The sequence below is a fragment of the Cervus canadensis genome, chromosome 15, assembly GCF_019320065.1.
Source record: "Cervus canadensis isolate Bull #8, Minnesota chromosome 15, ASM1932006v1, whole genome shotgun sequence".
Lineage (NCBI taxonomy): Eukaryota > Metazoa > Chordata > Mammalia > Artiodactyla > Cervidae > Cervus > Cervus canadensis.
This window is the reverse complement of record NC_057400.1, coordinates 16088592-16100860: the sequence shown is the minus strand read 5'-3', so window position 1 is coordinate 16100860 and position 12269 is coordinate 16088592. Positions and strand designations below refer to the sequence as shown.

The window sequence follows — 12269 nt, the reverse complement described above, 5'->3', positions numbered from 1 at the left end:
TTTTTTTTTTTAGTGACTTTGTTATTGAGAATATCCATGGTTTCTCGTTGGCAAGAAGTTGAGGAAGTTTGTATACTTATATTTTCTCTAGGAAAGTGGAGTGACAGTTATATGTTCAGAGAAGTGGCAAAATTGGGGATTAAAAATTTGGTGAATGTTGACGTGGTATGAGATTTTGGTGAATGGGGGGAATGAAATAATGAGATTAGTGTGGTAGAATCAGTGTGGCACTGAGGAACCATTTGAGCTCAGCAGTTCTAGATTTGTAACGGAAGCAGTCTTCTGTAAGGTATGGCTTCCCAGCATTGTGGGTAGAGACTTGGAAAAGTCTTGGAGACATCCAAGGTATTTTTTACACTAGCTTGCAATGCATGGACTGTCGGCCAAAAGAAATTATGCTATATTGTTAAAAACAAAAGTAATGTATAGACTCAGAAATGAAAGCAAGGTGAGGAAGTATATTGTGGACATGCTTAAAGTTGACTGAGAGGTACTGATGAGATAGGCTACACTGGGTGTGAGGGAACAAGTGGGCTAGAAGGACGGGCGTACTGGAGAGTGGAAGGTCTGAATTTCCTATTTTTCAGGATTGGTTATAGCCACAGGAGTGGAATGTTTGGAGTGGGTTTTAGAAGGTCACCAGAGACAAGGAATACAAGGAAGTAAAAGAAGACTAAAAGTCATATTTTAAGAAGTATGTTAACAAATGAAACCGTATCTGGGAAAATGTTACCAGAATACTGAGGGGATTTCATATTCATCTCTACAAGTGCCTAATATTATTGATTGCCTGGTATATTTAAGATATTATTTCAGAGCTGCTGGCAATACAAAGATGAGTAAGTGCTTGAACTTACGAAGCTTATAGGAATTTGAAAAAGAAAGACCTAGAGGGAACAAGTCTTTAAATATTTAAAGATCTGTCATGTTTTAAAGGAATTAGACTTTTGCTTTGTGGCCTCAGAGAGTAAACTATTATCAAGGAGTGAAATCTAATGGGGAAATAGGTGTTGGCTTAATACAAGAACTTGTAAAATAGGCATATGTATATTTACTTCTGCTTCATTGACTATGCTAAAGCCTTTCATTGTGTGGACCACAAGCTGTGGAAAATTTTTAAAGAAATGGGAATACCTGACTACTTTACCTGTCTCCTGAGAAACCTGTATGCAGGTCAAGAAGCAACAGTTAGAACCGGACATGAAACAATGAGCTGGTTCCAAATCGAGAAAGGAGTATGTCAAGGCTATATATTGTCACCCTACTTATTTAACTTATATTTCAGAGTATATCATGCAAAATGCCAGGCTGGGTGAATCACAAGCTGGAATCAAGATTGCCAGGAGAAATATCAACAACCTCAGAGATGTAGATGACACCACTCTAATGGCAGAAAGCCAAGAGGAACTAACAAGCCTCTTGATGAGGGTGAAAGAGGGAAGTGAAAAAGCTGGCTTAAAATTCAACATTCAAAAGACTAAGATCATGGCATCTGATTCCATAACTTCATGGCAAATAGATGGGGAAAAAGTGGACACAGTGGCAGATTTTATTTTCTTGGGCTCCAAGATCACTGTGGACAGTGACTGCTGCTACGAAATTAAAAGAAGTTTGATCCTTCAAAGGAAAGTTATGACAAAGCTAGACAGTGCGTTAAAAAGCAGAGACATCACTGCCGCAGGTGGTCCTCATAGTCAAAGTTATGTTTTTTTCCAGTAGTAATGTACAGATGTGAGAACTGGACCATAAAGAAGGCTGACACTAAAGAACTAATGCTTTCGAACTGTGGTATTGGAGAAGACTCTTGAGAGTCCCTTGGACAGCAAGGAGATCCAACCAGTCAATCCTAAAGGAAATCAACCCTGAATATTCATTGGAAGGATTGATGGTAAAGCTGAACCTTCAATATTTTGGCAAACTAATGCAAAGAGCCAACTCATTGGAAAAGAACCTGATGCTGGGAAAGATTGAGGGCAGGAGGAGAGGAGGGCAACAGAGGATGAGATGGTTGGATGGCATCACCAACTCAATGAACATGAGTTTGGGCAAACTCCAGGAGATACTGAAGAGCAGGGCAGCCTGACATGCTGCCCTTCATGGGGTTCCAAAGAACTAAGCTAGTGAATAACACCAGCAAATGGTTTTCCCAGTAGTCATATATGGATGTAAGAATTGGACTATAAAGAAGGCTGAGTGCCAAAGAATCGATGCTTTCAAATTGTGGTGCTGGAGAAGACTCCTGAGAGTTCTTTGGACAGGAAGGAGATCAAACAGTCAATCCTAAAAGAAATCAACTCTGAATATTCATTGGAAGGACTAATTCTGAAGCTGAAGCTCCAATACTTTGACCACCTGATGCACAGAGCCAGCTGATGGAAAAGACCCTGATGCTGGGAAAGATTGAGGGAAGTAGGAGAAGGGGGCAACAGAGGATGAGATGGTTGGATGGCAGCTCTGATTCAATGAATATGAGTTTGAGCACACTCCAGGAGATAGTGAAAGACAGGGAAGCCTGGCCTGCTGCAATCCATGAGGTCACAAAAAGTTGGACATGACTTAGCAACCGAACAGGGCTTCCCTGGTAGCTCAGACGGTAAAGAATCTGCCTGCAATGCAGGAGACCCGGGTTCGATCCCTGGGTTGGGAAGCTCCCCTGGAGAAGGGAATGGCAACACACTGCAGTATCCTTGCCTAAAGAATTCCATGGACAGAGATAATCCCGTCAGGCTACAGTCCATGGGATCACAAAGAGTCAGACACAACTGAGCAACTAACACTTTCAACACTAGAGACTATGCAACAACAATATATGTGTATATGATAATAAAATATATAACACTATACAATAAAAATGGAATGGAGAAATACCATAATCCCAACTATCCTAACAAGTAAATTGTTTTTTTTTTCTGTAATTCTATTGCTATCTGCATGTCTAATAATTTTTATATAGTTTTAAATTTTAACATAGCCTGCACATGATGCTATCATCTGCTGCTTCACTTAGTGTATCACTTTATCCCTTTGTCTTTGTAAGTTGTTTTATTTTCTTTATTTTTACTCCTGTAAAGATGAAAGAAAGAGTTAGTCATTCAGTTGTGTTGACTCTTTGCAACCTCATGGACTGTAGGTCGCCAGGCTCCTCTGTCCATGGGATTCTCCAGGCAAGAATACTGGAGTGGATAGCCATTCCCTTCTCCAGGTAATCTTCCCAACCCAGGGATTGAACCTGGGTCTCCTGGATTGCAGACAGATTCTTTAAAGATAAAGGTAGTTGATTACTTTGGGGAAAGTGGTTTATAATTATTTTAACAATTCAAAGAGGAAAGTGTTTTTAAATAAGAACAAATCAACTAAACTCTCACTGTCCAGAGATAATCAGTACCTAATGTACTGATTATTAATATTTTTTTTAGTATTTATGTACTCAATATTTTTTAAAGTTTCCCTCTAGATAGCCTTTCTATTAGATACATGGGGTTAGGGAGACAGGTAGATAGAAAGGCAATTTTATATAGGTAGGGTCATATTATGCATACTTTTCTGTAGTACGCTTTTTCATTGAGCACAATTTTACATTGTCATCCTTTATCAATAACTAAAAAACATCATTTTCATTGGCTACATGGTATTACATTTTATATATAAGATACTATGCCCGAGTTCTCTGGTGGCACAGTGGATAATAATCTGCTTGCCAACGTGGGAGACATGGGTTCAGTCTCTCGTCCAGGAAAATTTCACGTGCTGTGAAGCAACTAAGCTGGTCCACCACAGCTGCTGAACCCGTGTGCTAGAGCCCAGAAGCCACAACTGCAGAACCTGCTTCTGCAGCTACGGAAGCTTGAGCGCTCTGGGGCCCACGAGCCGCAACTACTGAGCCTGTGTGCCACAAGCACTGCAGCCTGCTCGCCCTAAAGCCTGCATGCCCTGCAGCCCACATGCCACAGCTGCTGAGCTCGCATGCCTAGAGCCTGTGCAGCCAGAGAAGCCACTGCAGTGAGAAGCCTGCGCACTGCAGCAAAGGGAAGCTCCTGCCTCCACAACTCGGGAGAGTCTGTGCACAGCAGCGAAGATCCAATGCAGCTACAAGTAAACAAGTAAAATAATTTTTAAAAAAAAGATACTATGCCATGTATTTTAGATGTATTATCTTTAATTCTTTCAGCAATTCTACAAGGTTGATGATAATATGTCCATTTTACAGAGGAGTAAACTGAGGATTAGAAAGGTTAAGGAACTTGTCCAAATCACAGAACTAAAATGTGAAAGAGAAGTTGAAACACTTCTTGTCACCACTTTTCTTCAATCCTCTTTCCAAATTTGAGTTATTTGGTAAGTCAGTGTCTGTGTTTATACGGTTGACTAAATAGAATAAATAGACTAAATTAATATTGTTCTCTAGTAAATCCAATAGTTGAGTGTTCCTTTCTTGGTCAGTTTTTTATCTTTAATTATTCTCTTTTATTCTATCTTTTGAGTTTTATATTGCCATCAGTGGTTGTTTTTTTTTTTTTTCTTGTTTTACTCAAAGACTCCAACAGATCTGTCAATTTCCAAAAGGTCATACAAGCACATAAAATAATCTTTTCCTTTTTCCCTTCTTATTTCCTGGAGACCTCCTTCCCACAGCCTTCTGTTCTGCTCCAATCTGGATTTGTTTTTCTTTAGGCGTGGCGCAAAGCTGTCTTTTGAGTTTTCTTTTGCATTTCTGTATTCGAAGACTTTTCTTTCTTAGTTTATTTTCTGGTCTTTTTAATGTTTTATTATGGAAAAAGTTCAGTATACACAAAAGTACAGAGAACAAAATAATGAGTCCCCCATGTACTTTTCATGTACCCAATGAGCATCAGCATTTGTCAGCTTATGGCCAGCCTTGGTTTAGCTATATTCAGAGTGTGTTAGTCACTCAGTCATTTCCAACTTTGTAACCCCATGGACTGTAGCCCGCCAGGTTCCTCTGTCCATGGAATTCTCCAGGCAAGAATACTGCAGTGGGTAGCCATCCCCTTCTCCAGGGGATCTTCCTGACCCTCTAACCTCTACCACCCCGTGTTATTTTGAAGCAAAGCCTAGACATCACATTTTATCCATAAAATATTTTAGTAAATATATCTAGAGAGTAAGGAATCTTTTTAAGAAAAAAATTATTATACTATTATCATGCATAAAAAGATTAACTTTAATAATAATCCCTTAATAACATTAAAAAACCTCATCAGTATTTCTATACTCAGTTATTTTGTGAATGTCAGAATTTTACAGTTTTATAAGTTTTTCCCCCATTGTTTGTTTGAGTCAATACTCAAATAAGGCTCACATGTTACAAATCATAGGTCCCACTCTTGATGTCCTAAGTCTCTTTTAGTCTTCAGATTTCTCCTCAATTTCTGAGTTTGATTATTTTTAGTTTATTGAAAAAACTAAATTGTTGCTGTAATCTGGGTTTTGCTGTTTGCATCTCCACGGTATTGTTTAACATGTCCCTCTGTCCTCTGTATTTGATGCAGAGACTTTAATTTTTTTTTTTTAGCAGTTCTGCTTTTCTAAGGATGTTGTGTTTTTCCATTAGAAGGCCCATGATAGCTGAGGCCTTCCTTTTTGTAATGTTAGTAGCTGAGAATGTTCGGTACACTGTTTATTAAATCATTAGACATTGCAAATGGTAATATTTGGATACTCTTTCTTCATTTATTAGCTAACATACCTCTGTAAAGGATCCTCACCTCATCCACTATTTAGACATTCATTGGTTCTGTTTGTTTAAAACAGGGAGAATAGGGCTTCCCTGGAGGCTCAGTCAGTGATAAAGAATCTGCCTGCTAGTGCCAGAGACATGGGTTCAATTCCTGATTCAGGAAGATCCCACATTCCACAGAGCATCTAAGCCCATGCCCCGCAACTATTGAGCCTGTGCTCTAGAGCCCGAATACCACAACTGCACCCTAGAGTCTATGCTCCACAACAAGAGAAGCCACTGCAATGAGAAGCCTGAGGACCGCAACTAGAGGGTAGCCTTCATTTGCTGCAAACAGAGAAAAGCTATGCAGCAACGAAGACCTAACACAGCCAAAAATAAATACATAAAATTTTTAAAATAGATCAAAAAATGTAAAAGGGAGGGTAAAATGATTAGTTTTTCCTCTTTGTGAGTTTCCAAAATAATAAGTTGTTTTGCTAGCATTCTCTAATAGTGTTCGATGAAGGCTTTATAAAAAGTTTTATCTCTTCACGGCTGCAGTGAGTCTTTGTTGCCTTCAGGCTTTCACTAGCTGCAGTGAGCAGGGTCTGCTTTCTGGGTGTGGTGTGCGGGCCTCTCACTGTGGTGTCTTATTGCGCAGCACAGGCTATAGGCGCTCAGTCTCCCAATACTTGTGCCTTACGGGCTGTGGAGTGCAGTCTCGGTAATTGTAGCACTTGGGCTTAGATGCTCTCGGCATGTAGGCTCCTCCTGGACCAGAGACCGAGCCAGTGTTCCTATTTTTAGCTATCATGTCACACTTATTCCCACCTTCTAAGGTACCTGATCTTTTTCATTGCTAACACATTCTAGAATTTTGTGCGCACACACTCCCTGGTATTCAGCTTTCTGTTTGGTAGAGTCTTCACATTTTTTTTTCCCTGCTTGTAGAAGTGTGTTAACATTGTTTGCTGTTGTTTGATTTTCATTCTATTTTTCCTGGTGGGCTCATGTATTTTTATTTCTTGGTTGTCATTTTGATTGAGGATAAATATGTGTTTGTTCAGTTCACCATGTTTTAACCAAGACATCTCCCCTACTTACTTTCCGTTTTCCAAAAATTGGATGAAATACTCTCTTTCCCTCTCTCTCTCTTTTCTCTCATGTCTTTGTTCTTGTTATGTAATAGCTTTTAAATTCCTTTCCTTTCACGTTAGAATAATAGAAACAAGTGATAAATATGATTAGTTTGTTATGTTTAACCTCATCTCTTTCCAAACTCTGGTTGTTGCTTTAGTTTTTGCTTGCTAAAGAATTGCTCTCCTCAATAATTGTGTGGTGTATTCATTAGTCAGTTCATCCATTTGTTCATTAATTCATAAGCTACTTATTATATGTTAGCCACCATGCTAGGTGCTAGGAATACAAAGTAGATAAGACATGGTCCTTGCCATTAAGAAACTTAACACTCAGAATATTCATGATTCTAATCTCAGATTTGCATGCTGCTGTTAAGTTACATTATAACCTTGAGTTATTTCTTGAAATAACATATTTTCATTTATCCAGGTAGTTTTTTTTTTTTTTACTTGCTCCCAAATTTATCTAAATAGCCCGCGCAATAGTTCTTGGATTCATATATTTGTTTATCTCTGTAATTGCAGAAGTACTTTGGGTGAGTAGTTTGCCTCAGCTTATTCAGCTGCTTTTGGGCCTGATTACAGTTACTTTGATAATTCACATACATCTGGAGATTGGCTCTGCTTAAGAAACATAAAACATTACTTCCATTTATGCAAATTTCTTCTACACATTTGAGCTCTTCATCGAATTGATTCCGAGGGCTTCAGAATCTCCTGTTTTGCAGAGCTCAAAGAACTTTACTAACAGGAAATGAGTGCACTCTTGAGAAGCCGTCTGCCCCATGCACATGGCTTGGCTGCATCGGAAATCCTATACTCCCTTAACTGATAGAGCAGCCTTTTATATTTTTCCCTTCAGTTTCAAGTTTAGAGCACTCAAGTGTCCAGTTATACTGGTAATCATATAAGGTGTTCTGAGCCGCATATTTTGTTTCAGAACACTGGACTTTCCAAAATCCTTCATCTTAAAAGTCTGTTCACTAAATGTTAAACATTTCCAAAGCCAATTGTGTGACTGCAGTGAAGAGATAAATTTTTCATGTTTTCTAACAGCATGTTCCATACCTTTATGCCATCAACTGAATATGGTTAGAGTGAAAGAAATAACACAATTTGATGGTTCCTCTTTTCTGCAGCTTGATTACATTGTAATGTGCATTTTGTTCTTTTCACGGTGACACTTTTCCTGAGTTTCAGAGCATCCTAATGTTTTAGGATTTGAGGAACAAGTTTATGTTCTATTTACCTAGACTGTTGCTCTTTATCAGCTCTACTTATAATCTCTCTTAGTCTTTTCACTCTGAATAATTCCCATTATTTAGTCTATCTTCCTATAATAGAGCTTTCCTACTTCACTTTTTCCCTCTGGTATATTTACATTAAAATATTCCCATTTCTAAACATTTTCTTATACATTAGATAAATATACACTGTAAGACATTAAGAAAAAAACTGAAAGATTTAAATAAATGAAGTGAAATACTGTGTTCATGGACTAGAAGACTCAATATTTTTTAAATAACCATTCCCCTCAAATCGTTATATAGATTCAATGCAATAATTGAATAATTCTCGCTGGAAATTTTAGTATACCATACTTTCTGCCTCCAGCTAGGGCTGGCAGCCCATCTGCCTCACTTTATCTCCTTTTATCTCTTATTTTGTTTTCTCCCTTTGTGTCTCTGTCACTCCTTTTTATAGCCTTTGTTGTTGTTGTTTAGTCAAGAAGTCATGTCCCACTCTTTGCAACCCCAGGGACTGCAAATTTACTGTCTCCTGGAGTTTGTTCAAACTCACGTTCATAGAGTCGGTGATGCCATCCAGTCATCTCATCCTCTGTCACCCGTTCTCCTCCAGCCTTCAATCTTTCCCAGCATCAGGGTCTTTTCCAATGCGTTGGCTCTTTGCATCAGGTGGCTAAATTATTGGCGCTTCCACATCAGTCCTTCCAGTGAACATTCAGGGTTGATTTCCTTTAGGATTGACTTGTTTGATCTCTTTGTAGTCCGAGCAACTCTTCTCCAGCACCACAGTTTGAAAGCATCAATTCTTCAATACTCAGCCTTTATTATGGTCCAACTCTCATGTCCATACTTGACTACTGAAAAAATCATAGCTTTGACTCTAGGGACCTTTGTCGGTAAAGTAATGTCTCTGACTTTTAATACACTGTCTAGGTTTGTTATAGCTTTTCTTCCAAAGAGCAAGTGTCTTTTCATTGCTGCAGTCACTGTCCACAGTGATTTTAAAGACCAAGAAAATTCAGTCTGCCACTGTTTCCACTTTTTCCCCATCTATTTGCCATGAAGTGATAGGGATGGATGCCATGATCTTAGTTTTCTGAATGTTGAGTTTTCAGCCAGCTTTTTCACTCTCTTCTTTCACCTTCATCAAGAGGCTCCTTAGTTCCTCTTTGCTTTCTGCCTTTAGGGTGGTGTTATCTGCATATCTGAGGTTATTGATATTTCTCCTGGCAATCTTGATTTCAGCTTTTGAATCATCCAGCCCAGCATTTGGCATGATGTACTCTGCATATAAATTAAATTAGCAGGGTTGTGCAGCCTTAATGTACTCCTTTCCCAATTTGGAACCAGTTTGTTGTTCCATGTTCGGTACTAACTGTTGCTTCTTGACCTGCATACAGGTTTCTCAGGAGGCAGGTAAGGTGCTCTGGTATTCCCATCACTTGAAGAATTTTCCACACTTTGTTGTAATCTACACAGTCAAAGGCTTTAGCTTAGTCAGTGAAGCAAAAGTAGATGTTTTTCTGAATTCTCTTGCTTTTTCTATGATCCAATGGATGTTGGGAATTTGATCTCTGGTTCCTCTGCCTTTTCTAAATCCAGCTTGAACATCTGGAAATTCTCAGTTCACATACTGTTGAAGCCTAGCTTGAAGGATTTTGAGTATTACCTTGCTAGCACATGAGATGAGTGCAATTGTGTGGTAGTTTGAACATTCTTTGGCATTGCCTTTCTTTGGGATTAGAATGAAAACTGAACTTTTCCAGTTGTGGCCACTTCTGAGTTTTCCAAATTTGGTGACATATTGAGTGCAGCACTTTAGCAGCATCTTTAGGATCTGAAGTAGCTCAACTGGAATTCCATCACTCCACTAACTTTGTTTGTAGTAATGCCTCCTAAGGCCCACTTGACTTCATACTCCAGAATATCTGGCTCTAGGTGAGTGACCATACCATCATGGTTATCTGGGTCATTAAGACCTTTTTTTGTACAGTTCTTCTGTGTATTCTTGCCACCTCTTCTTAATCTCTCCTGCTTCTGTTAGGTCCTTGCCATTTCTGCCCTTTATTGTGCGCATCTTTGCATGAAATGTTCCATTGGTATCTGTACTTTTTTTGAAGAGATCTTTAGTATTTCCCAATGCCAACTGGAGTTAGAAAAGGCAGAGATCAAATTGCTAACATGTGTTTGATTATAGAAAAAGCAAGAGAATTAAAAAAAAAAAATGTACTTCCTCTTCATGCTGCAGGTGCTTATCTGGCAATAGGAAGTCTCCCTTGTACCAAGTCATAGTCTCCAAGGTTCCAGATTCTCTCAATACACAGACACCAAGAGGCTGGCAGGTTCATCTAACCTGCTTATGATTTGGTGAAATGTGAGGAGAGGTGTTTCCATTTGTTGTCAATCTCCTGTTTAACAGAAGGGTCACTACAGCATTTTCCACAGACTGTATTAAAACAATATCCACGAGGTCGCTAATTTAGAAGGAAATGGGGCTTCGGCAGTTTCGTTTTGTTTGGTTTTGTTTTATATGCAATGACACAAAGTTAATTTAAGAAGTGATTTGGATAGAAAATTTGAAAGGGTCCTTGTGGATATTCATTTCTGGCCATCAAGATGTGGATGCACATTTCTTAAAATTCTCACCCATTATGTCTTTTCAGCCTACAAAAATATGAGAAACAATACCACACTGGCAGGGGAAGCAAACCTTCCCTCTCGCTGGCAGCCATGATGGGCCCTGAGGCTGTCTGCCGTAGAGTCAGCATGATGACAAGACAATCTTGCAGTGACACTCACCCTTGAAGGAAAAGGGCACTTGGATTGTGCTGTCTGCTAGGATTCAGGAATGAACAGTGAAAGAGGAATTGGAACAGTGAAAGAACTGCTTAATTAAGAGTGTTAGGAAGTATTGACTTTGGAAAATGTGGTTTTCATAAACCAGAATCGAATGAAAGTCTAAACCCAGTATTGCTTACTTTGCTCCCTAAAATAACAGAGGTCTAGTGAGGTAATCTTCTGGCAATACACAGGTCAGGGGAGGAATAGTGAGCAACTCAGGGGTGAGATATGACTCCTTTAGAGCAAAAAAAGGGTCAGCCCTCTATTACTAAATACCACTTTTGTCAGGGCCTTTGTAACATGCATTGTTCTCACCCCAGTCTTATCATTTTGATAAGGACCTTATTGTCTTTTTACCAACTTATTGCTTGAGATGATAATATAGCCTGTCTGTTTGCTGTTTCTAGACTGTGGTATATTTTCCTAGTGGTTTGGTTTAAAAAAAAAAATAGTGCTTAATTAAAAAAATATATATGCTCAAAGAATTAAAGGAAGACATGGAGAAAGTCTAGAAAATGATGAATGAACAAAATGGAAATATTAATAAAGAGAAAACTTTTAAAATTCTAAAAAGAAGTTCTGGAGCTTAAAAGGAAAATAACTGAAAAGAAAAATTCCCTAGAGGAATTTAAAAGCAGTTTTGATCAGGCAGAGCTTGTCTCCAGTTTCTCCATCCCTTCTTTTTTTTTTTTTTTTTTGATGTTCTTTCTCACGCATTTATCAAGTGTAATGGAAAAACTTTTGTATACATATATATAAATATGTATAATATTTATATTTTAGAAAACATACAAATTTTTGCCTAACTAAAAAAATGATGACATTTTGATTCCACTTGTTTGACTTAGTATGAATAGAATGCTAGACTTCTAATTAAAAAATAGATACACAACAAGCAGCAAAGGTTTACTATATAGCGTAGGGAACTATAGTCAATATCTTGTAATAACCTGTGATGGAAAATAATTTCAAAAATCATATATGTGCTTTTGTATCACTGAATCACCTTTCTGTGCACCTGAAACATTGTAAGTCAACTTTGCTTCAATAAAATATATATTTTTTAAAAATATAAAGATTGAAAAAAAAAGAATCAGAGAACTTGAAGATAAAACAAAGGAAATTTTCAAGTCTTGAGGAAAAGAAAGAAGAATGAAGAAAAGTGAACAGAACCCACAGGATCTCTGTGCATTGTGGATTCCCAAGAGAAACGAGAAGAAAGGGGCTGAGATTATTTGACGAAATAAGGACTAATAACCTCCCAAATTTGATGGAAGACATTATAAATGTCCAGAAAGTTCAACAGACTCCAGAGTAAAATAAACCAAGGTGGCCTATATCCAGATACATTATAATCCAGCT

At 38.2% G+C, this 12269-nt stretch overlaps 1 protein-coding gene across 6 annotated transcripts in view; it reads left to right on the top strand.

Annotated features, from left to right (window-relative positions):
- ZRANB3 (zinc finger RANBP2-type containing 3) overlaps positions 1 to 12269 on the top strand; it is a 279170-nt gene that overhangs the window by 163252 nt on the left and 103649 nt on the right. Inside the window, exons 1-2 of one of the 6 annotated variants that reach the window (XM_043487608.1) lie at positions 3287 to 4100; positions 4208 to 4335. The exons of 4 other annotated variants lie outside the window; for them this stretch is intronic. The gene's annotated coding sequence lies outside the window, so the exon portion shown is untranslated. Of the gene's footprint in view, positions 1 to 3286; positions 4101 to 4191; positions 4336 to 12269 lie in introns of those variants that run through there. One more of the 6 variants, XM_043487609.1, reaches the window with a different exon arrangement.